Source organism: Rhipicephalus sanguineus, chromosome 1 (genome assembly GCF_013339695.2).
Source record: "Rhipicephalus sanguineus isolate Rsan-2018 chromosome 1, BIME_Rsan_1.4, whole genome shotgun sequence".
Classification (NCBI taxonomy): Eukaryota; Metazoa; Arthropoda; class Arachnida; order Ixodida; family Ixodidae; genus Rhipicephalus; species Rhipicephalus sanguineus.
This window is the reverse complement of record NC_051176.1, coordinates 15,256,740-15,277,970: the sequence shown is the minus strand read 5'-3', so window position 1 is coordinate 15,277,970 and position 21,231 is coordinate 15,256,740. Positions and strand designations below refer to the sequence as shown.

General features: G+C 49.8%; 1 pseudogene; it reads left to right on the top strand.

Annotated features, from left to right (window-relative positions):
* The first annotated feature begins 398 nt into the window (after positions 1–398).
* On the top strand, positions 399–20,227 carry LOC125756966 (uncharacterized; annotated as a pseudogene).
* The last annotated feature ends 1,004 nt before the right edge of the window (positions 20,228–21,231 follow it).

Here is a 21,231-nt window from a genome sequence, read left to right as displayed (position 1 = left end):
TCTCGAAACTTGACGCGAACTCGGGTTTCTGGCAGATACCACTGAGTGAAAGGAGCAAAGTATTCACAACATTTATCACGTCGTTCGGCCGATTTTATTTCAATCGACTTCCGTCCGGAATCTCGTCGGCCCCCGAACATTTTCAGACACGAATGGGACAGTTTCTTTCTGGACAGCAGGGAGTCGTCTGCCACATGGACGATGTGCTTATTTGGGGTGCCATGCAGGCGCACCATGACGAGCAGCTTCGGGCAGTGATGGACCGCCTCCGCACAGCGGGCATTACATTGAGCAGAGATAAGTGTGAGTTTGGGGTAACCTAGATATCATTCTTAGGACATACAATCGGGAATAATGCAGTGCGTCCCGATAAAGAAAAGCTTAGCGCGGTAACAGAAATGCCACGCCCGACGTCCAAGACAGAGTTACGGCGCGTGATGGGCATGGCAAATTATCTGGCCCGCTTTCTCCCACGCATGGCGGAAGTCCTCTAGCCTCTTTCTCTGATGTTGAGCTCAAGACATGAATTTGTGTGCGGTCCCGCGCAAGAAGCCGCCTTCACGAAGTGGAAGACTCTTCTTTCATCGAACCCTGTCTTGAGAATGTACGATCCAAATATGGAAACAGTGGTGACAGCAGACGCCTCATCATACGGTCTCGGAGCTGTCCTGCGCCAAAGGCAGAAAGACGATCAGTTCAAAGTCATTTCTTATGCTTCCAGAGCCCTTACAACCACCGAGCGGCGATACGCCCACATTGAAAAAGAAGGACTTGCCCTTGTGTGGGCCAGTGAAAAGTTCCGTGATTATCTCGTGGGAAAGCGCTTTAGCCTGGAGACAGATCACAAACCACTTATCTTTGTTTGGGTCAAAAGGAATTGACGAACTAACACCGAGACTACAGAGGATGCGCATGCGTCTGATGCGCTACACGTACTACATTGTGTATGTTCCAGGCCGGGACCTGACGGTGGCGGACGCCCTTTCTCGGTCACCTCTTCCATGAACGGAATCCATGGAACTGGAGGCCGAAATTCAAGGCTATCTTTGACTGGTGGCCTCGTCAGTTCCAGTAACAGCGCCGAGTTTACAAGTTATCGCCCTGGAGCAAGAGCAAGATCCGGTATGTAAAGCGCTTATCAATCTATGTACAAAGGGCTGGCCAAGCCGTCGAGACGTCGGGTTTGACCTGAAGCCTTACTGGAGTGAGAGGGCAAACATCGCCCGGGTTGAAAACCTGCTCATGTGCGGCTCTCGGATAGTGATCCCATCAAAACTAAGGCAGCCCGTTCTTGAAATAATTCACGAGGGACACTTCGAAATTGAGAAGTGCCGGGCACGTTCCAAGAGCTCAGTTTGGTGGTCAAGTATCGACGCGGACATTGAACGACTTGTTAAGAACTGCCACAATTGCCTTAAGCAGAGCACCAACCGAAAGATGCCTCTGCAACAGACCAAGTTTCCAGATAGGCCATGGCAGCGCATTGCGATGGATTTATTCTTTCTTGGGGGAAAGTGGTGGGTGGTCGTCACGAATTATTTTTCACGATACCCGGAGCTCGTACCGCTGAAAAACTTCACTTCATCGGCGGTAATAAACCACTGCAAATCCATTTGCGCGAGACACGGGATTCCGGAAGTAGTAGTTTCCGATAACGGGCCGCAATTCTCAGGAGCCCTTGGCTCTGAATTTTCAAAATTTGCAAAAGAGTACAACTTTCAACACGTGACGTCTAGCCCTCATTATCATCAGAGCAACGGAATGGCGGAGTCCGCCGTGAAAATTATCAAAGGGTCCTTAAAGAAACTGCTGACGCTTATAAAACTCTTCTGGCCTACAGGACAAGCCCAATGAAGAACGGATACAGCCCCGCCGAGCTGCTCATGGGCAGGAGACTGCGCACTGCCATGCCCACGTCCAGCGAAAACCTCCAGCCCCGGACGCCGGACTTCCAAGAACTGGCATCTTTCGAGAGGTCGCAGCACCAGCGCCAGAAGAAAGACTACGACGGGCGCCATGTAGTGCGCGATCTGCCAGAGCTGTCCGAAGGAACAGACGTATGGATCGTAGACCTACAAAAAGAAGGGGTCGTTCGAGGAAGTGCCGACGAGCCCAGATCGTACTGGATCGACTCCGGGGAAACTTCTCTACGCAGAAAACGCACTCATCTCGTCCCGCTGCCTCCGACTAGTTCAGAAGAGGGCCGAGGAACAACGCCACTAACAGCGGAATCGCCAGATATATGCAGTGATGAAAGAAGCGCAACGCAACAGTGTAACGACTCCTCTCATCATCACACACGAAGTGGAAGGTGTGTGGTTCCTCCAGAACGATTTCAAGCATCATAACAAGAGCAGCTTCAAAAAAAAAAAAAAAAGAGTGAGGAAGATGTGTGATAAGATACTAGCCGGCTATGACAGCGTCAGCGTCAGCAGTTGTGAGAATGGCAGACTGGGCTAGTTGGTTTAACATATTTGAAGTTTTAAGGCGCGAATAAGACACGGACGAGGCGCTCCGTGTGTGTGTTCCTATTCTTCGTCCGTGTCTTATTCGCGCCTTAAAACTTCAAATCGTCAGCAGTTATAGCGCCGCGGTGGCGCTAGTGATGCGGTCGATAAAAGCCGCTGCTTTCTGATAATAAAGGGTTCTTTTTGTTGTTGCCTTTGAGAAAGAAGCACGCCCACTTCTTTCCGTCTCGTCGCGACGCAAACAGAGCAGACTTAACTGTTAAAATATAAGACGGTGGCGCAAAAAGGGACAAGGACGAAACAGGAAGAAGAGACGTATACAAGCGCACACTACCAACTGGTTTATTCTCGAAAAGACACTCAATATATATGCCATTGCGCACATGCGCAGACGGCCGAAATCAAAAGCGATCTTGCAAAAAAACAAACTCACTGCTGCGCAGGACGATAGATGGAACGCTGACACACCCACTCCCGTACAATTTAATGAAATAGGCCTCAGCCAGTTCTCTTGCGACTGCGTCACAACTTCGCTTTAAGATTTTCCTGGATGAAAACAGGGGCACACATGCACAAGATTTACAATGAAATGGCAGATGCGAGCCCGTACCATTCTTAATGGACAGCGCATGTTCCTGTAACCGAACATTAATGCATCGGCCTGTTTGGCCGATGTATACATTGCCACAGCTCAAAGGAATCAAATACACCGCACCGACACTACACGCCCCAAAAGGATGCTCATGCTTAATATCGCAGCAACGTTTCGTATCACCAGGTTTCATTACTCGCCTACAAACGCTGGACAATTTGCATGGCGCCGAGAAGATCACAGGAACATTGAACCTTGTAGCAACCTTCTTAAGATTATGAGCGACTTTATGAGTGTACGGGATGACTACAGGTCTAGTTTTTTTCTCTTGGCGTTCTAAGGTAGGACTCTGAGTCTTACCTTTCATCTTTAACATTGCTTCTACTACAGAAGCAACCACAGTCCGGGGAAACCCCGCAGCTGAGAGGCGCTGTCATGAGTAAAGGGGCACGGGGCGCGTGCCGGACAGCGCAATGCGTCGATGGTGTGCGGGGAATGGAAAAGTACCCGATGGTGTGCACCCCCGCCACGTCGACGCAAGCCATTGGCCGGAGAAAGGCGCGTGCCACGCGACCCGAACTGAGGTGCGGAACCCCAGAGGAACAAGCAGTCATTGTTCGGTGGAGTTGTCGAGGAGCAAGGTCGTGCAAGCCAGCGTCGCGTCCGCGACGGGAACAGTAGGGCTGAGTTCTAGAGGCAGCGTTGTGCATGCCCCGGGAGGGTGGCCGTCGACCTCGGTGTCTACCCAGCGAGGCGTCCCGGGCTTGCGGCAGCCTCATCACGCAGTTATCGTGGCACCTGCGGCACTACCACAGCTCGGCAAGATGACGGCGACCCACCGACAATCACCGGAGAGCCACGTCGACAGTTCGAGCCAGTGGCACTGAGGAGAGGCCGACAGTTAGGCCTAGCTGGGAGGGACCGGTGTTCTCGACGGAGAACGAGGCGTCGGCGAGGAAGACGATCAGCGAGGCGTCTGATCGACTGAGACGTCGACAGGAGCTGCGACGACGGGACTGGGCGTCGACTTTGGAACTGGACCGAGTCAACGGATTCCACGAACGCAGTAAGAACGTTCGATATGTAACGCGACTGACTGAGAGGCCATAGTGGCCAGGCGCTCGAGTAGAGAGGAGCTGGACATAGCTCGAATGTTGTGTAAGGTTAGTGAGTGCGCGTTAACTTTGCATTTCTGCACTTGTTACTTTTTGTTGTAAATTTTGAGTGCGTGTTTATTTTGGTTTGCCGTGGTGTGTGACATAAAGTTTGGTTTGCTGTGCCACCACGGTCTCTCCCGACTCTCTCTTCTCTCTCTCTCGCAACTCCATCACGCATTGCAAGCGCTCCCGAGATAAGTGGCGAGCCTGCCAGGATTTTTCCAGCGTTGGGCCCAGTCACGTATCGTCGGGGGTTGCAAGGATGGATTGGGAGAAGATATGAAGAGTCATTCGGGAGAGAAAGCTCAATAAGGAGCAAGGTCTAAAGTTTATTGAAGAAGAGAAGGAGCGTGTTCGAAAAGAGTGGGAGAATGAGAGAGAGGAGCGCAAAGCCGTGCTAGAGGCACTACGCGCTGAACTCGAGGCAAAACGCGCCGTAGCGTTAGAAGTGTATGCTCAAGAAAAGCAGGGGCTTCAACTGCGATTGGCACAAGCCAAACAAGTCACAGTGTGCGCTGGACAGGATGCGAGAAGGCCCATAGAGGTTTCAATGGGAGAAGTCAGTGTGCCTGATTTTGAGAGTTCTGTCTCCACTGAGGAAAGGGGCAGTGAGCACGCTAGTTGTGCAAATGAGATCAGTCTTTTAAGTAATAAGCAGAAGACAAAGGGCTCAGATGTTGCAGATAGAGATAGTAAAGCAACGGTTAGCGAACTTCATGCCAGGGATTTTGAAGAGGGCAAGGAGGTAGAGAATGCGACACCTCCAGACAACAAAGAGCCAAGGAATAGTTCTTCGCTGATGAGCATGCCTCTTGAAGGAAGAAGTAGTCGGCGTTCGCGAGATGTGAGAGTAGAGAAGAGTAAGGTGAATGGAATGTCTCAGAAGCACAGAGGTAAATGCGTAAAAGTTAAGGGAACGCCGATAGCTCTGAAAGCACCGAAAACTGGCTGTAATTACCGGCACGCAAGAACGGTGGCTCAGGGTAGCGGTAGACGCGTAAGACGAAAGGGAAGGAACGCTGCGAAAACGCGTAGTGGGTTTTGGTGATTTGGACGCAGATAGATAAGTGCAAGAAACCAGGGTCGGGCATAAATGTAGGACGCAGCATAGAAAAGTTGTTCGGAAGAGGCGTCTGGTGAGCGGAAACAGAGGCGTCAGCCGTAGTGAGCGTGCGAGACGATGGGCAGCGAATAGACGGCGGAAAAAACTGAAAAAGAGGCGCAATGTGAAAAAGCACAGGTTTAAGCGTGGGGAAGTAAACTGGTCGTTGCTATGGTCTTAAGAAGGATTCTGTGAAATATAAATCCTGTGCAGTGAATAGGTTTTGAGAATAATAATGGATGACTATTTTTGAGTAAAGCTTGAGAGTAATTCAGTTTGTGTATATTTTAGGAGGGTGAGTGTTGCGTATTGTGAGCAGTTATTTCAGCAGGTGTAGAGACTGTAGTCTAGTGTGTTACGAACGATGAACTTGTGGATATTGTGAACGATTGAGTGCAGTGTTTGGTGAGGTGTTCGCGAAAGTGCGGAGTGAAGCCAAGTGTGCAATGAAAGTAAAGGTGTACACAAGACAAGAGAACAAAAGGAAAAGTTACAGAAGAAGGTTATGAGAAACCCAAGGCAATGAGAAGAAGCAGTTTTTAAGAAAAAATCACAGCATATCCACGGAGTGAATGATGATGAGTGGGCGAAGCTGCGGAGGTTCATCGGTAAACCGTGAATCTTCCGTGAATTCTGCCCAGTACATCATCACCGACGTGAGATCGGGCGCTTTTATACTAAAGGTTCGATGAGTTATGACGACTTGCAGCTCACTTTAATTTTACATGTACGCTGTGAATTTTCATTGTTTAGAAAACCATTGCTTTAGAAAACATCTGGCGTCTTTCGTTAAGCAGCTGGCGTCTTTTCGTTTTGCTTTAGAAACATCTGGCGTTCTTTCGTTTTGCTTTTACAAAACATCTGGCGACTTTCGTTGGTTTATTTCATCAATCAACGGCGTTTTGAACAAAATTTTTATTGTTTAATCACGCACAGGAGAAATCTCACCAGGCACTACCTTGGAGGTAAAGAATGGCTGCTGATGGGATCGGCTTTTAGCTAACGCTGCGAATTTTTTATTGTTCAACAACGCACAGGAAAAATCTCCCACCGGCACCACCTTGGAGGTCAAAGCGTAAGACTGGTTACGCACTACGACTACTACGACTACGACTACGACTACGAGGGACGAACGGGTGCCGCCTTAAGGAGCTTCGCCCCTAAAAATTACACCATCTCCCGCTAAAGGGGACCATGAGGCGATGCGAAGCCGAAGCACTTGCACGATCGCGTTCCGTTGGCGTTCGTTGGGCCTGCTACCGACCTCGCGTCGTGGAACGCGAAGAGGTACGCTACGCGCGTCGTATCTTCCATCTAGCCTGGCCGTTAATTCTCACAGGGCGAGCGGGGAACGCGGTCGACAGGCGGGCGAGAGGGGGGCAGCGTAGGAGAGGAGAGAGAAGGAAAGGGGACGCGCATGCGCTCGAGCTCATCGCGGCGTCGCGCAGGAGAGAATTTCGGCATGTCTAGCCCGCGTTTCAGAGGAAGTGTGGAAAGGGGTATGGGAGAGGGGGAGTGGAGAGGGAAAGTGGAGAGGGGAAAGGGAGGGGGAAAGTGGAGAGGGGAAGGGGAGAGGAGGTGTGTGGAGAGGGTATGCGCATGCGCAGTAAGGGTGGTCACGCCGCACACCACCACCACCGGATTGAGCTCGGCCTTAAGATACTTCGCATCTAAAAACTCTTAAAAAGGGGCCCAATGTCATGAGTAAAGGGGCACGGGGCGCGTGCCGGACAGCGCAATGCGTCGATGGTGTGCGGGGAACGGACAAGTACCCGATGGTGTGCACTCCCGCCACGTCGACGCAAGCCATTGGCCGGAGAAAGGCGCGTGCCACGCGACCCGAACTGAGGTGCGGAACCCCAGAGGAACAAGCAGTCATTGTTCGGTGGAGTTGTCGAGGAGCAAGGTGGTGCAAGCCAGCGTCGCGTCCGCGACGGGAACAGTAGGGCTGAGTTCTGGAGGCAGCGTTGTGCATGCCCCGGGAGGGTGGCCGTCGACCTCGGTGTCTACCGAGCGAGGCGTCCCGGGCTTGCGGCAGCCTCATCACGCAGTTATCGTGGCACCTGCGGCACTACCACAGCTCGGCAAGACGACGGCGACCCACCGACAATCACCGGAGAGCCACGTCGACAGTTCGAGCCAGTGGCACTGAGGAGAGGCCGACAGTTAGGCCTAGCTGGGAGGGACCGGTGTTCTCGATGGAGAACGAAGCGTCGGCGAGGAAGACGATCAGCGAGGCGTCTGATCGATGGCGACGGCCCTGAGACGTCGACAGGAGCTGCGACGACGGGACTGGGCGTCGACTTTGGAACTGGACCGAGTCAACGGATTCCACGAACGCAGTAAGAACGTTCGATGTGTAACGCGACTGACTGAGAGGCCATGAGTGGCCAGGCGCTCGAGTAGAGAGGAGCTGGACATAGCTCGAATGTTGTGTAAGGTTAGTGAGTGCGCGTTAACTTTGCATTTCTGCACTTGTTACTTTTTGTTGTAAATTTTGAGTGCGTGTTTATTTTGGTTTGCCGTGGTGTGTGACATAAAGTTTGGTTTGCTGTGCCACCACGGTCTCTCCCGACTCTCTCTTCTCTCTCTCTCTCCCAACTCCATCACACATTGCTCTCCTTCATGGTGTGCATACACGACTTCTTAAGCGCTGAATCTAAACACGCAGAAGCAATAGCTCTTTTCACTGTTTTGGAATGGGCAGAGTCAAAAGGTAAAAATTCTTTTCGCACACGTGGTCTGTACATCAACAGCTTGTATACGTCTCTTCTTCCTGTTTCATCCTTGTCCCTTTTTGCGCCACCGTCTTATATTTTAACTATGCACCAACTAGCCCAGCAACAAATTTTATCAGACCTAACTGCTGCCACCACGGGGGCAGCCGCCACGGCCGGTGGCTCACTTTGCGTGAGCTGGGACAGTGGCGGTGGCCGACGCAACGCTGCCCCCTGACGCGCCGCATCAGCATAGGTTGAACCGTGAAAGACCGAACACCTTCTGCGTGCTTCTTTGAATGAGATATTCTCTCGGACCTTCAGTGCTATGATGCCTTTTAGGGGCGAAGCTCCTTAAAGCGGCACCCGTTCGTCCCCGTCGTAGTGTGTAACCAGTCTTAACGCTAGTACCAGATCTTGACCTCCAAGGTGGTGCCGGTGGGAGATTTCTCCTGTGCGTTGTTGAACAATAAAAAAATCGCAGCGTGCGCGTTAACTAAAAGCCGAATTCTTCTGTCTCTCATTCCCCATTAGCAGCCATTGGCATGTTCCAGTAGGAAACGTTAGTAGAAGTAGAAGTGTAAGTGTTAGCTAAAAGCCCTCTTCTTCTGCCTCTCATTCCCATTAGCAGCCATTGTTTACCTCCAAGGTAGTGCCTGGTGAGATTTCTCCTGTGCGTGATTAAACAATAAAAATTTTGTTCAAAACGCCGTTGATTGATGAAATAAACCAACGAAAGACGCCAGATGTTTTCTAAAAGCAAAACGAAAAGACGCCAGATGTTTCTAAAGCAAAACGAAAAGACGCCAGCCGCTTAACGAAAGACGCCAGATGTTTCTCCTCTCCTACGGTCGCAGTTCACGCAGTATGGTGTTTCATTGCAGGCGTCCGAGGCATGGCCTTGGACACCACATTTTGCGCACGTAGGTCGACCGCGGCAGCTCTGAGAGCCATGGCCAAATCTTTGACACTGAAAGCATCGGCGAGGGTCGGGATGTAAGGTCTTACAGGTGTCTTTGTGTATCCAGTTTCTATACTCTGCGGTAGTTCGCTTGTGGAAAAGGTAACAATCAAGTGTTTGGTGGGGATTTCCTGGTTGTTTCGTCGGATGATTATTCTCTTTACATTTGTGACATTTTGTTCCTTCCATCCTTCCAGTAGTTCAGCTTCGGTGAGGTCAGGCAGATCAGTGTCTTATACGACTCCGCGGGCAGAGTTCATGGATCGGTGTGGTGTTATGGTAATGGGAATGTCGCCAAAAGTTCGGAGGTTTTTTAGTTTGTCAAATTGTGACTTCTCACGGCATTTTAGTGACTTTATAGCCTACACTTAAACTGTCTGTCAGGGATCTCGATACTATAAATGGGGACACTGTTCTAGCTGATTTCTCGGACTTCTCACTGGGTATAACATGGTAGTGGGGGAATTTTTCTGTGGGTCGGCTCAGAAAATTCACATCTTCGGTGCGTACGCGCTTTGAAGCGGTACGATCATTCAGTAGTGGGAGTGCTCTATGCATGATGTGAGGATTATATTCAGCAGCGATGGCGGCCACCCACCATGGAGCCCAACAAGGGGACGCTACACGATTCACGATATGGAAAACATGCACACGCCAGCCGTACACCACTACGATAACCGAATGCGCATAGACCAAGGCTGGCTAGTTGCACAAGGTTAACCCACGCCGCCTACGAAAATTGGGAAGTAATTGAAGAGAGTAGGAGACAGGACAGCGACGAAAGGAGATAGGAAAGAGAAAGATCAGAGAGGGGGATAGGAAAAGGTGACCGCCGATTTCCCCTGGGTGGGTCAGCCCAGGGGTGCCGTCTTCTTGAAGCCGGTGCCAAAGGCGTGTGTTGCCTCTGCCGGGGGGCCTTAAAAGGTCCAATCACCCGGCGTCGGCTCAAACCCCAGGATCCCCTTTTCCCCAGACACGGCTGAGCCACGCACGGCTAGGCGTGGGAGGGGGGTCGAAACCCCCCCGTTAGCTCGGGTCCGTGGTGTCGCTACACACCAAACGCCTGCTTGCGCAGACGCCCCTGCGGGGGGGGGGGGGGGGGGACTGAATATTGGTATTGATTCATGGCAAAAATAACAGCGTACTTGTAATGAGGACAAAAGAAGACCTGGACACAATACCAGCGTTTTCGCCTTGTCAGAAATTGCGTCAAGAGTGAGAATACTGTGTACAGATAATAAACACTATGGCAACATAATTCAAAACAAAATAACGAAAGGGAAGAAACAAGGTGATTCAACAAGGTGGTTCAACAGGTTCAGCTGACGTATATCAATGTGATGAAAAGAGCCTTGCACAACTAATACATCTCCTAAAGGCTATAAATATGCATATGTAACCCTGGAAAGTTCCAGTGCTGATATGGGACTAATGAAGTGACAATACCATAAAATGCATGTTCTTCACAACACACACTGTCACTTAGCAGATGTCTGTCACATCATATGGCCATAATTATGTTTCATCATGTGGTCATAATTATGCGACGATTTTGCCAGATGTCAACGCGCACAAATTAACAATGAGACGGAGGACCTAAACATTGCAAGCAAATCAAGCATGAAAACAGCATAAACAGAAAAGAAATTTGACATTGAAGAAGAACGGCTATTTGGGCTAGTTGGTTAATATGCATATTGAAAGGGTTTGCAGCGCAAGCACGGTAGTGCTGAAGGAAAGGTATAAAAGCGAGGAACGGAAAGCAAAGATGGACGACACAGCGCTCGTGTCGTCCATCTTTGCTTTCCGTTCCTCGCTTTTATACCTTTCCTTCAGCACTACCGTGCTTGCGCTGCAAACCCTTTCAATATGCAAATTTGACCTCAATGCACATTTCATCACATGACAGCGTGATAATAGCGGCTTTCTTTTTGCTTTAGTGTATACTTCTTGAAAGCACTCTGCTTCATTTATGCTTTATCACAAAGAAGGAAACTGTGTTGTACAAACATTTTTTTTCAAGCCGCACTCGCGCATCGATTGGCTGGCCGTGCGAAGCATGTGCTTTATTCACAGGAGTTTCTAAACACGCATTACACATCGTCGCTATGTGAGCTTAATGACTTTTCTTTTTTTTTTATTTTTCGTTGCACTTTTCACGCGACGCAATGTGCAGAACGACACCTACAGCTGCCCGAGCGACGATAAGGACGCGCGAACAGACGAAACATAAGTATTATTTATAAATAATACTTATCTGCTTGGTAGGCTCGCTTGAGTCGCCAGGACATTGTCACACCATATCCCACCCGCAGTAAGACCTGCAGTAAGGCATATTGCACTGTCGTCAAACCACGCATTTCATGTCCAGCGGCGATAGCAGGCACAAAACGCGCACACGCGGCCGGCACAGCTGGGCACAGTGGGCAGTTCAGAAGCGGCGTTCACAAGGCCATGGTAATGCCATGACGGCATTACTTGGGCACGCTGCTGGGGCCAGCCTAAAATGACTCACTTCTCGCGTTTCTTTTTTGCTTTTTTTTTCCTTCGCACGCGCATACGTCGCGACGCTTTCTCAAATCTCGCTTATATTCCGACGCGTCTGATTGTCTGATTTCCTCACTCTCGCCGACGAGCAGGCGGGCCGCAGCCGTCCGAAGGTCGAAGGGCATTTTATCACGTTTCCTCCTGTTCACAGCGGCCGCTTAAAAAAGAATCTGGTTTTCTTTTTGTAGCATTAGCTAGACTGGCCTAGCCGAGCCAGTTTCGCGTGGATCCTCAAGAGCCGTGCTGCGCGTGCGCGAGGATCAGTGATGTCACGCAACGCCGGTGGTGAGCCCTAAAGCCCCTCCATGCGTTTTCCGGCAGCAGACGCGATGGAGGGGCTTTAGTGAGCCCCGCGCACTCCGCCGCCGCCGCCGGTCTGCGCTTTCCAGAGGAGTGACGTCGTAGCCTTGGCACACATATTGGCGCCAGCGCACGCGCAGCTACTCGCCTTCGCTGTGCAGTCGCCGTCGGACACCGCGCTGGGGCCGCTGCGCCTCTGACTGGCGTTTGCCAGTGTGGTATAGCCATGGAGAAGGAGAGCGCAAATGCTGCTCAACGGCGCAGAAGAGCGGAGAAGCTTAACTCATCGGATCCTGCCTGGCAAAATAAATATATATATATGTGCCACATAATACATATACCGTGTGTTTGTCATTGGAACAGCAGTGAGCATGATAATCAAGGTAATCCTAGACGATCAGGAAAGCTAAGAATAATTAGCTGAACCTTTGCGAACGCTACGTTATACTGGCATAGCCGAGCTAAGCCACTGCATCTTTTTTTTTTTCTGCGTCGCGTTTTCTTCGCACGAGATTTTATTCCGTGCGTTGAAGCAGGCCGCCTTGGTCAGTTCGTTATCTAAAAGCGTATACTGAGTGTATACATGCCGGGCCAATCGGCTACATCGAGGGCTTGCCGGCTTTTCCTTTTAGTTTAATTTTGATTTTATGGAAAAACGGACATAAGCAAAGTCACGAAGCGAAATACCAATGCGAAGTATCGGTATAAATGCGACATAATCGAAGTAACGACAGTACCAATGCAAATAGATCGCGTCAGCGCTTACAACCCAGGCGCGATAGACCGCGCCGCGCAACGAGAAGCAGCCGACCGGAACTATTAGTTGCCAGCAGCAGCCGACAACACCGCCAAGTTACGCGGAAAGGAAACCATACAACATTGAAGCGAGGTGACGTAATGCACTGGGCGGGGCACCTCGAACGGCGCTGCCCTCTCCTCCGGAATGAAGCGAGTTGACAGGGAGTTGAGAGGGTAAATATAGTGATCGCCACATCTCCGGTCCACTTTATCTTTTCGAAAAATTCTTTCCGACTCATTCCAGGGTGTTTTTCACGCCAAGCCCGAGGAGTGGTTCATCACCCCCTTTTTTATAGTTATTAAATGAACCCGGACGATGAAATGAGTCCAGGTATAGTACTGAATGGACGGCCAGGATTCCGAATACGCACGTATACTGAAAATTTTCGGAGAACGTTTCACGACCCCTATAAGGATATCTTAGTTTAAATAAATAAGACATAAGCATGCAGCAAGAAGGCAAGATGGTAACAGACTGGATTCTAAGAGAAGGTGAGCACGCAAGGGAGAGGCAGAAAGTTTGTGGCCATAGTACAGTGTACTAGAAGGGGAAGTGTGCCGTGCGCGGCGCGTTACAATGGAGGTGAGGGGGCCCTCGCAGCGATGAAGCAGTTTTGGTACAGCTTGGGGACGCTAGGGGCGCTGCGAGCCAGAGGAGCGTGTGTGTTAGCACGTGTTGCATTGCCAGTTTGTGCTGTTTACGCGTGTCCAGTACCCCGTCGCCCGTACTTCTTGCCACATTGTGCTGTAGTTGAGTGAAGAAGTGGCGGTGGTGTCTGCGCTTGTCTACGGGAATGAAAAAAAAAAAAAAAATGACAGGGAGACGGCGGGACAAGCGAGACAGCTTCTGTTTTGTGCCAAATTGTAACAGCGGCTATCGCTCGTGTAAGGAGGCGCGCTCCTTGTTTCGGGTGCCGCTTGAAGCTGATCGCCGGGAAGAATGGTCACGGAAGATCAAGAGAGGTGATCGAGTCCTCGACGAGAGCAGCGTTGTTTGTGAGGGACACTTCGAGACAAGGTTCATACAGCGAACGTTTCAGACGACAATCAACGGTAAGATCATTGAGATCCCCCGAGATCGACCACTCTTATAAAGGATGCCATTCCAACTATTTTCCCGGATGCTCCCAAGTATTTTTCAATGTCGCTGCCGAAAAAACGGAAGGATCGCAACCTCAGCGATCAGGTTCTCCCCAAACCGAAGCGAAGACGAGAGAGTAACACGTTGTCAGAAGTTGCGTCTAACGACGTTGACCGAGACTGTTCAGTCGATAATATTCCTGAACAGGAATGTCAAAGACGGTCGAACGATGTTGGCCGAGACAGTGCAATTGAAGAGTCATTTACCGTTTTCTTCAGTTCAAAGAAAATGAACGCAGAAAGCATGCAAGACTTTGCCATGTTCCTCCCAAGTGTTGACCTGCCAAAGCCAGGGTGTGACACACATCACAAGGAGCTGACACTAAGTATAGCGAAATTTTATGTACTTCTTCGTTTTCGATTCTATGCTAAGTCATTGAACAAGGAGCGCAGCTCTAAGAGACAACAGGCGAAACACCTGAAGCTGAGGCGATGTAATTGAGCAGCTTTCTTGACAGGTGGGGTTAGTAGTAATTGATAATTTCTGGGTTTCTACGTGGGAAACCACGATATTATTCTTTCGATAAGTTTGTGTCTCGTGAAGATATTTTTGTTTAATCGAAAGGAGCAGCTGGGCTGAAAAAATTTTTGAATCAGAAATAAAGTTCAGAATTATGTTTGTCTGTCGGTGTCTTTCCTTGCGCGCGACCAGTCGCGAAAATAGAAGCAACACGCAGATGCATTCGCTTGAAGCTTCCCAGCTGTTTAGCATGCAAAGCAATGTAAAAAATATAAAACATGCATGACCGAACACAGTCATATGCATTAAATAGAGATGTTTAAGCTCTATGAGTTAATGCATTAAAATTCATCCAACACTTGAAGGTTTGTCACTACTTGATAGTATTCCTGAAAAAAAAGAAAAAGACAGGCTCGACTGACGAGAACGACAGCACTGAATTGTGATCGGGTGCTTTTTGTACACGCTCGTTTTAGCGATAAAACTGCTGCTGCCTGTGTGGAAGGGCTAGATTTCCTGATGAGGTGGCGTTGCAGTGGTTATTAATCGCATAAACAGCCGCACTTGCGCGGCGACAACTCGGAACGATACAAAAATCAGTCACGCAAACCACTCGCAGAGGTATCACCGCGGCGAGCGTAGCGCTCCTGTGGCCAGTAGCCCCCTCTGGTGGCGCGCGGAGCGGTCATCGCAAGAAGGACCCTCTTTCCGGCGCCGCACGACACACTTCCCCTTCTAGTACACTGTAGCCATAGCGTGGCCACAGCTAGCACAGGACCGGGTTAATTGCAGAAGAACGGGAGGGGCCTTTTTCCTGCAGTGGGCATAGTCAGGCCGGCGCCTCCATTTTTTCAGTGCCTGGGCGAACGCTCTCCTCAGGCCGTCGAGCGCGTGCTCCGCCGCCGCCCACCACTGCTGCGTGGCGGTGCTGTTCGAGTAGAAGACGGGCGCTGATACGAAGCTCACGAATTCGTGTTCGCATCCGAGTTTAATTGCATTCGTGCTTCTCGCAGGCTTTCACAGGTAGGTATTGCGCGTGCAGTCTGTCTTGCCGGCGTGATACTTGCATTCGAGTTTGATAGTAATACCTCGTTAACTCGAACTCGCACATCTCGAAAAATCGCCTAATTTTCCGCGGTACCGAACGATTTTGCGTAGATGCAATGTATATATTGCCCTTCATCTCGAAGTATTTCCGTGCCCACTTTCGGTTATCTCGAAATCTTGACAGAACGGAACAAAAACTTCGCCGCCGAACCGTTTTACAAATTTAAACATTTTAGCGCGCACAAAAGAAAAAGACACACGAGCGCTAACTCTCAACTATTTATTTTTGAAAGGAACGATACATACAAGTACCCAAGAACCAGCATACTGCAATACGTTTCACAAAATACTAGCGGCAAAATGTCATACGTTTCACAAGGTTCGCGCGAGGCTGCCGCGCTTACGACCAACGTTTATAGAACCAGGTTCTATAAACGTTGCTTTCGACGAAGTGGACACTGTTCCCGAAAGTGAAGTCGGAACCTAGCGGCATAACAACTTTGTTAAAGGACCCTGAGCAGTGGCGTAGCCAGGGGGGGGGGGGGGCACACCGGGCCCGTGCCCCCCCCCCCATTTTTTTTTTTGCCATGGCACACAGAGCACAAAATGACACATGACCACATCTGTCTGCCCGGCCCTCACTTCAGATCAAGGTGCCCCCCCCCCAAAAAAAAATTTTTTTTGCCTAGGCCCCTGACCTCGTGTCACGTCATGTCCCTGCAAAATAGACGAGGCAACCTAAAGTATTCATTCTAAAAAAGACAGGGCGTGCAAACACGGGCACAAGAAAGAAGTCAGGACACCACAAACGCCGACTAACAACTGAAGGGACGCACAACGGTGGAAAAGAAGGCACAAAAACTTATCTGCACGTTGCCATGCAACAGGCGAACCTATCAATCCGGTAGCTGTTTGGGCTTGTTGGTTTGGCATGACACAGGTTGAAAGCGCAAAAAGACGAAGACAGAGAAGAGGCTTGACACACACGAGCGCTGGGGGTCTACGTGAAAGATAACTGTCAAGGCATTTCATTTCATCTTTATGGAAGGTAATCGACGGTTGGCTCACGCATGCGCGACCACTATTCTCGATATGCCATGCCTCAATCATCAGGCGCGTTTCTTCATTTCTATGCCGGTACAACACTGCGCATTCATCGAATTTTGGCGTGCACTTACAATCTCGGCAGTGTAAAGATAGATTAGAAGGTGAGCCTCCTGTTAGCGATCTCCTAATGTTCCAACAATCTCTGGTTAATGCATCGACCCGTCTGTCCTACGTAGAAGCGGCCGCAGCTGAAAGGGACACTTGTACGACAATCAGTGAATTTGTTGGTGTGTTTTACGAAACAAATATCGGTCCGCTTCTTGTCTTTTACTCGCTCATTCTTCCTCTGCACAGCGGCACAAATCTTACCTAGCTTATTGGCAGCCGTGAAAACAACATTAACGCCGTATCTACGTCCTACTTTCTTTAGCCTATGAGATACGCAATGAATGTACGGTATACCTACGACACGTTTCTTCCTATCGCTTTCTGCAGCCATGCTCGGACTTAACATAATGGACTTCTTTGAACGTTCAGCGATAGTGGCCCCTGCATCACGAGGATAACCTACATCTAAAAAGACGCGTAAGCTGTGCGTTAAAGCTATCACTCATTTTGTGCTCACACGACTTGGTTAGGGCTGACTTGAGGCAAGACATGGCGATGCCATTTTTTACAACCGTCGAGTGCTTCGACGAAAAATTTAACAGCGGTTGCAAAGATCTAGGAGAATACTATCAGCACACGTCGTTCTTCTAAAACGTTAAGGAAATGTCCAGAAATTGTATTGCATTATTCTGAGGCACCTCTTTAGTAAAAGTCAGCCCTCCTCCATTTAATTCAAATTTTTCGCTCACTGAGGTAACCACCGTTTCAAAGGCCTCACCACTACAAAAAATCAAGTAATCGTCCACATAACGAAAAACCTTAGTACCGGAATTACCTAAGGCGCCTTCCAAAAGTTTGTCAATCTTGCTAAGGTATAAATCACTAAGAACCGGAGCAACCGGCTGATGCATTACCCAGAGATTGTTGGAACATAAGAGATCGCTAACAGGAGGCTCACCTTCTCATCTATCTTTACATTGTCGAGATTGTAAGTGCACGCCAAAATTCGATGAATGCGCAGTGTTGTACCGGCATAGAAATGAAGAAACGCGCCTGATGATTGAAGCATGGCATATCGAGAGCAGTGGTAGCGCATGCGTGAGCCAACCGTCGATTAACTTGCATAATGAAATTAAATGCCTTAACAGTTATCTTCCACGTAGACCGCCACGCGTGCCGGATTGATAGGTTCGCCTGTTGCATGGGCATGCGCAGATTAAGTTTTCGTGCCATCGTTCTTTTCCGCCGTTGTGCGTCCCTTCAGTTGTTAGTCGGCGTTTGTGGTGTCCTGACTTCTTTCTTGTGTCCGTGTTTGCACGCCCTGTCTTTTTTAGAATGAATACTTGCCAACTAGGGGGGGGGGGGGGGGATCGGAGATCTCTGTTCGTTCCGCGTTCGTTCTGGCGGTGTTACGTCACAAAAGTGGGCGGTCCGCAGCTCTCTTCCGCCGAGAGGAAGAGGACAGCCAATCGTCAAGCGGTGAGCGGCGAGCTTTCCGGAAGTAGACGCGCATCGTTTGTCCTCGGCAAGAAAACCGTATATTTCAAAACGAAGTGTTTCTCGCCTTCTAATAAATACAGTTTTTATACGAAAAGATATTGTTTTTCTTTTCAAGCTCAAGCAGTTTCTGAAGCAGCAATAGCTTTGAGTGCTGATATTTATTGGTGTTAGTTTTTCTAACGTGCTTGCTATGTTAAGTCGCGCACGCGAAAAAAAAAAAAAAGAAAAGTAGCGGTTGTCGCAGTTTTTCAAAATGTCGTCCCACCGGAATGTCTGGCTTAGCTCCCGGGTGTCGCATCGTGAAAGGGAGTTTCTGCTGGCTTTTATAAAAGAGCACCCACAGATAGCTACGCTGTCGCGCCCGCTGGGGCCGTCATTCACGAGTGAGGACCGGGACGACACGTGGCAAGAGCTGGTAGCGCTTTTGAAGTAAGAAGTCCCTGCGCGTAAGACCACAGCCCAGTGGCAGGCCCGTTCGTTTCGAGAAATGAAAGCGACGCCGCACTCGCTCATGTCTTCAAACGCATCTCGCACCTCCAACCGCAAGAGAAGCACACGTAGCAAGCGCCATTTTCTGAAAATCAGCTGTTGAGGCAGCCGCAACCGCCGCATCATGCCGTGCGAAGCCGTTTGTTCGCTCGAGAGAACGCGTCCGAACGGCCTTGCGATCCGTTCGTTTGTAGCAGACGACATGCTCGTTATGACGCGGTCTGACGTCACCAAAAAATAAAAGATCAAGCAAAAAGAAAAATGGCTACGCCCCTCAGAGACGTGGTTTTTTCCGGCTTCGGCTAATCGCGTGCGCCGCCAGAATGGGTGCAGAACGAACGGCGCAGAACAGAGATCTCCGATCACCTTACTCGTTATGACGCGGTATGACGTCACGAAAAAAAAAAAGATCAAGCAAAAAGAAAAATGGCTACGCCCCTCAGAGACGTGGTTTTTTCCGGCTTCGGCTAATCGCGTGCGCCGCCAGAATGGGTGCAGAACGAACGGCGCAGAACAGAGATCTCCGATCACCTTACTCGTTATGACGCGGTATGACGTCACGAAAAAAAAAAAGATCAAGCAAAAAAAAAAAAAGAAATGGCGACACCCCCCGGCTACAGTGTACTAGAAGAGGGCAGTGGGCTTACTCCCCGGCGGAGGGTATGCGGTGGGGTGGCTCCACAAACGTCGCCAGTGTGTGCTTCTCTCTTCGCCCGGGCGGCGGCGCTCGCATCGCCATCAATAGAACTTTGGGGGAGCGTGGCGGCTGAAAGTGCTGGCCAGCTCTTGCACAGCAGCAGTTGTCGAGCGGTGTGTTATTGCTGTGGACGTTGTAGCGCCGAGTTTTTGCCGTCAGCTGTAAGCCGTGCACACCGCGCAAGAAATCGGTATGTTCTTTAGTGCCTTAGCCATGCCGCGATATCGGCAAAACCACTGCTACGCCCCTGGGTGCCAAACAGGCTACGTGTTCGTGAAGGGTGGGTCGAAGCTGTCGTTGTTTGGCGTCCCGAAGGATGAGAACAGGTGTAAAGAATGGGAGAAGAACCTGCGCAGAGCGGACAAGCCCCTGGAAGACACCAGCGCAGTGTGCGAGCTCCAGTTCGAGCCGCGTTATATGCTCAGAGACTATGTGCATATTATCGAGGGAAAAGAAGTGCGAAAACCTCGCGGGAGACCAATTCTATGCGCTGATGCTATGCCGACGCCTCTAGCAAATCTGCTAGCTTACATTAGTAAAAAGCCGACACAAGAAAGGACCGTTCGTAAGAGGAAACGATCGGAATCTTCAGACTGACAAAGCCCGCATTCTGTACTACCGACAATACGGTGTCTGGCCCGTTTGAACACACTGACGACGCTGTGGATGCAGGCTATGAAGAATGTCCAGAAGCATCTACATCTCCACCATCTTGTGAATCAGTTTTATCTATGGGCTTTTACCGTACTGGAGCAAGCACAGTTTTCCTGGCCACGCCGGTGTCGTATACTGCACGGCCGTGCATAGGTCGGCAAACTCACTCATGAGCTGACTCACTCAGACTCAGATCGAGCTGCGAGTCTGAGTCTGACTGAGTCAGGCTGAGTAATATTTTCGGGATTCTGAGTCCGAGTGAGTCCGGTTGAGAAAAATTTCAGTGAGTCTGAGTCCGTGTGAGTGTGCACGCAGCTACTCTCACAGAATTAGTTTTTACGTTTTCACACGTACGTCTTCATTTCTATGTGAAAGGACTGAACAGTGACAAAGGAGGAAAGCGGCAGAGGGCCAAGCAGATGAAGCTGAGCCGTTGCACATGACGTGAATAAAGTGTGTAAATCAATGGTTGGATGTTGTACTTCAGTTCTTGAAAATAATGAGCTTCATGCCGTGAACAGAACCTTGTACATATGCCTAACAGACGGATAACTGCATAATTATAGTTAATAATAACCCCGAGAAAACTACTGTGCCAAGTGCAACAACCGAAGTAGAACAAAAAATATTTGAGCTACAATTTCATTTCAGCATAGCAAAGGCACAAACCCAACCAGCACGCCTGCATGTTGAAGCTCGGCTCGGAAGGAGCACTGTTTTATAATTATCTGGTGTAAGGCAGGGCATAATCTTGCTACAAAATCGTTTTAGGTTAGGTCTACGCGGCATGTAACCGTATATGTGGTCACTGTATGAAACCGTATATTTTGAGGGGTACACCGTCCTTTTGGGCTCGGCGAGGTGTTATATTGGGGAAAATACGATGTGGCCTGAACAAATGTAGAGCTTGTCAAAATGTGCAAAGACCTCAAGCTCCCCCCCCCCCCCCCCCACCTCAAGAAGAAGAAAGAAAGAAAAGAAAAGAAAGCGTTAACTGCCTCGCACTAGAAAGGAGAAAGCATAGGCTGCATAAGCTGCCATCGGACTGACTTTCGGCAAACTCTATCGCAAAAGAAAAGAGAATAATGGCGAACTGAGAGCAATATACATTCTCAATACAATCAGAGGGAAGTGAATACAAGCAAGTTTATTATAAATATCGAAGAAACGCGCGTCGCAACTTGTACGAGCGGCCACCGGCGAGCAGCTTCTGCAGGCGAAGCTTCCATCGAAGATGCCTGTGGCGCCACCTCTCCTATGCGACACCAACTGCGTCAGAGGAGCGCCGGAGTAAGCCCACTGCCCTTTTCTAGTACACTGTACCCCGGCCCAACGTTTATAGATACTTTTTTATATAAACGTTGCCCCGGCCTTGAGTGGCATCTCCCGCTTCAACCAATCAGCGCGCTTGTTCTTCCCCAGGAGAACGAACAAGAGGAACGAACAG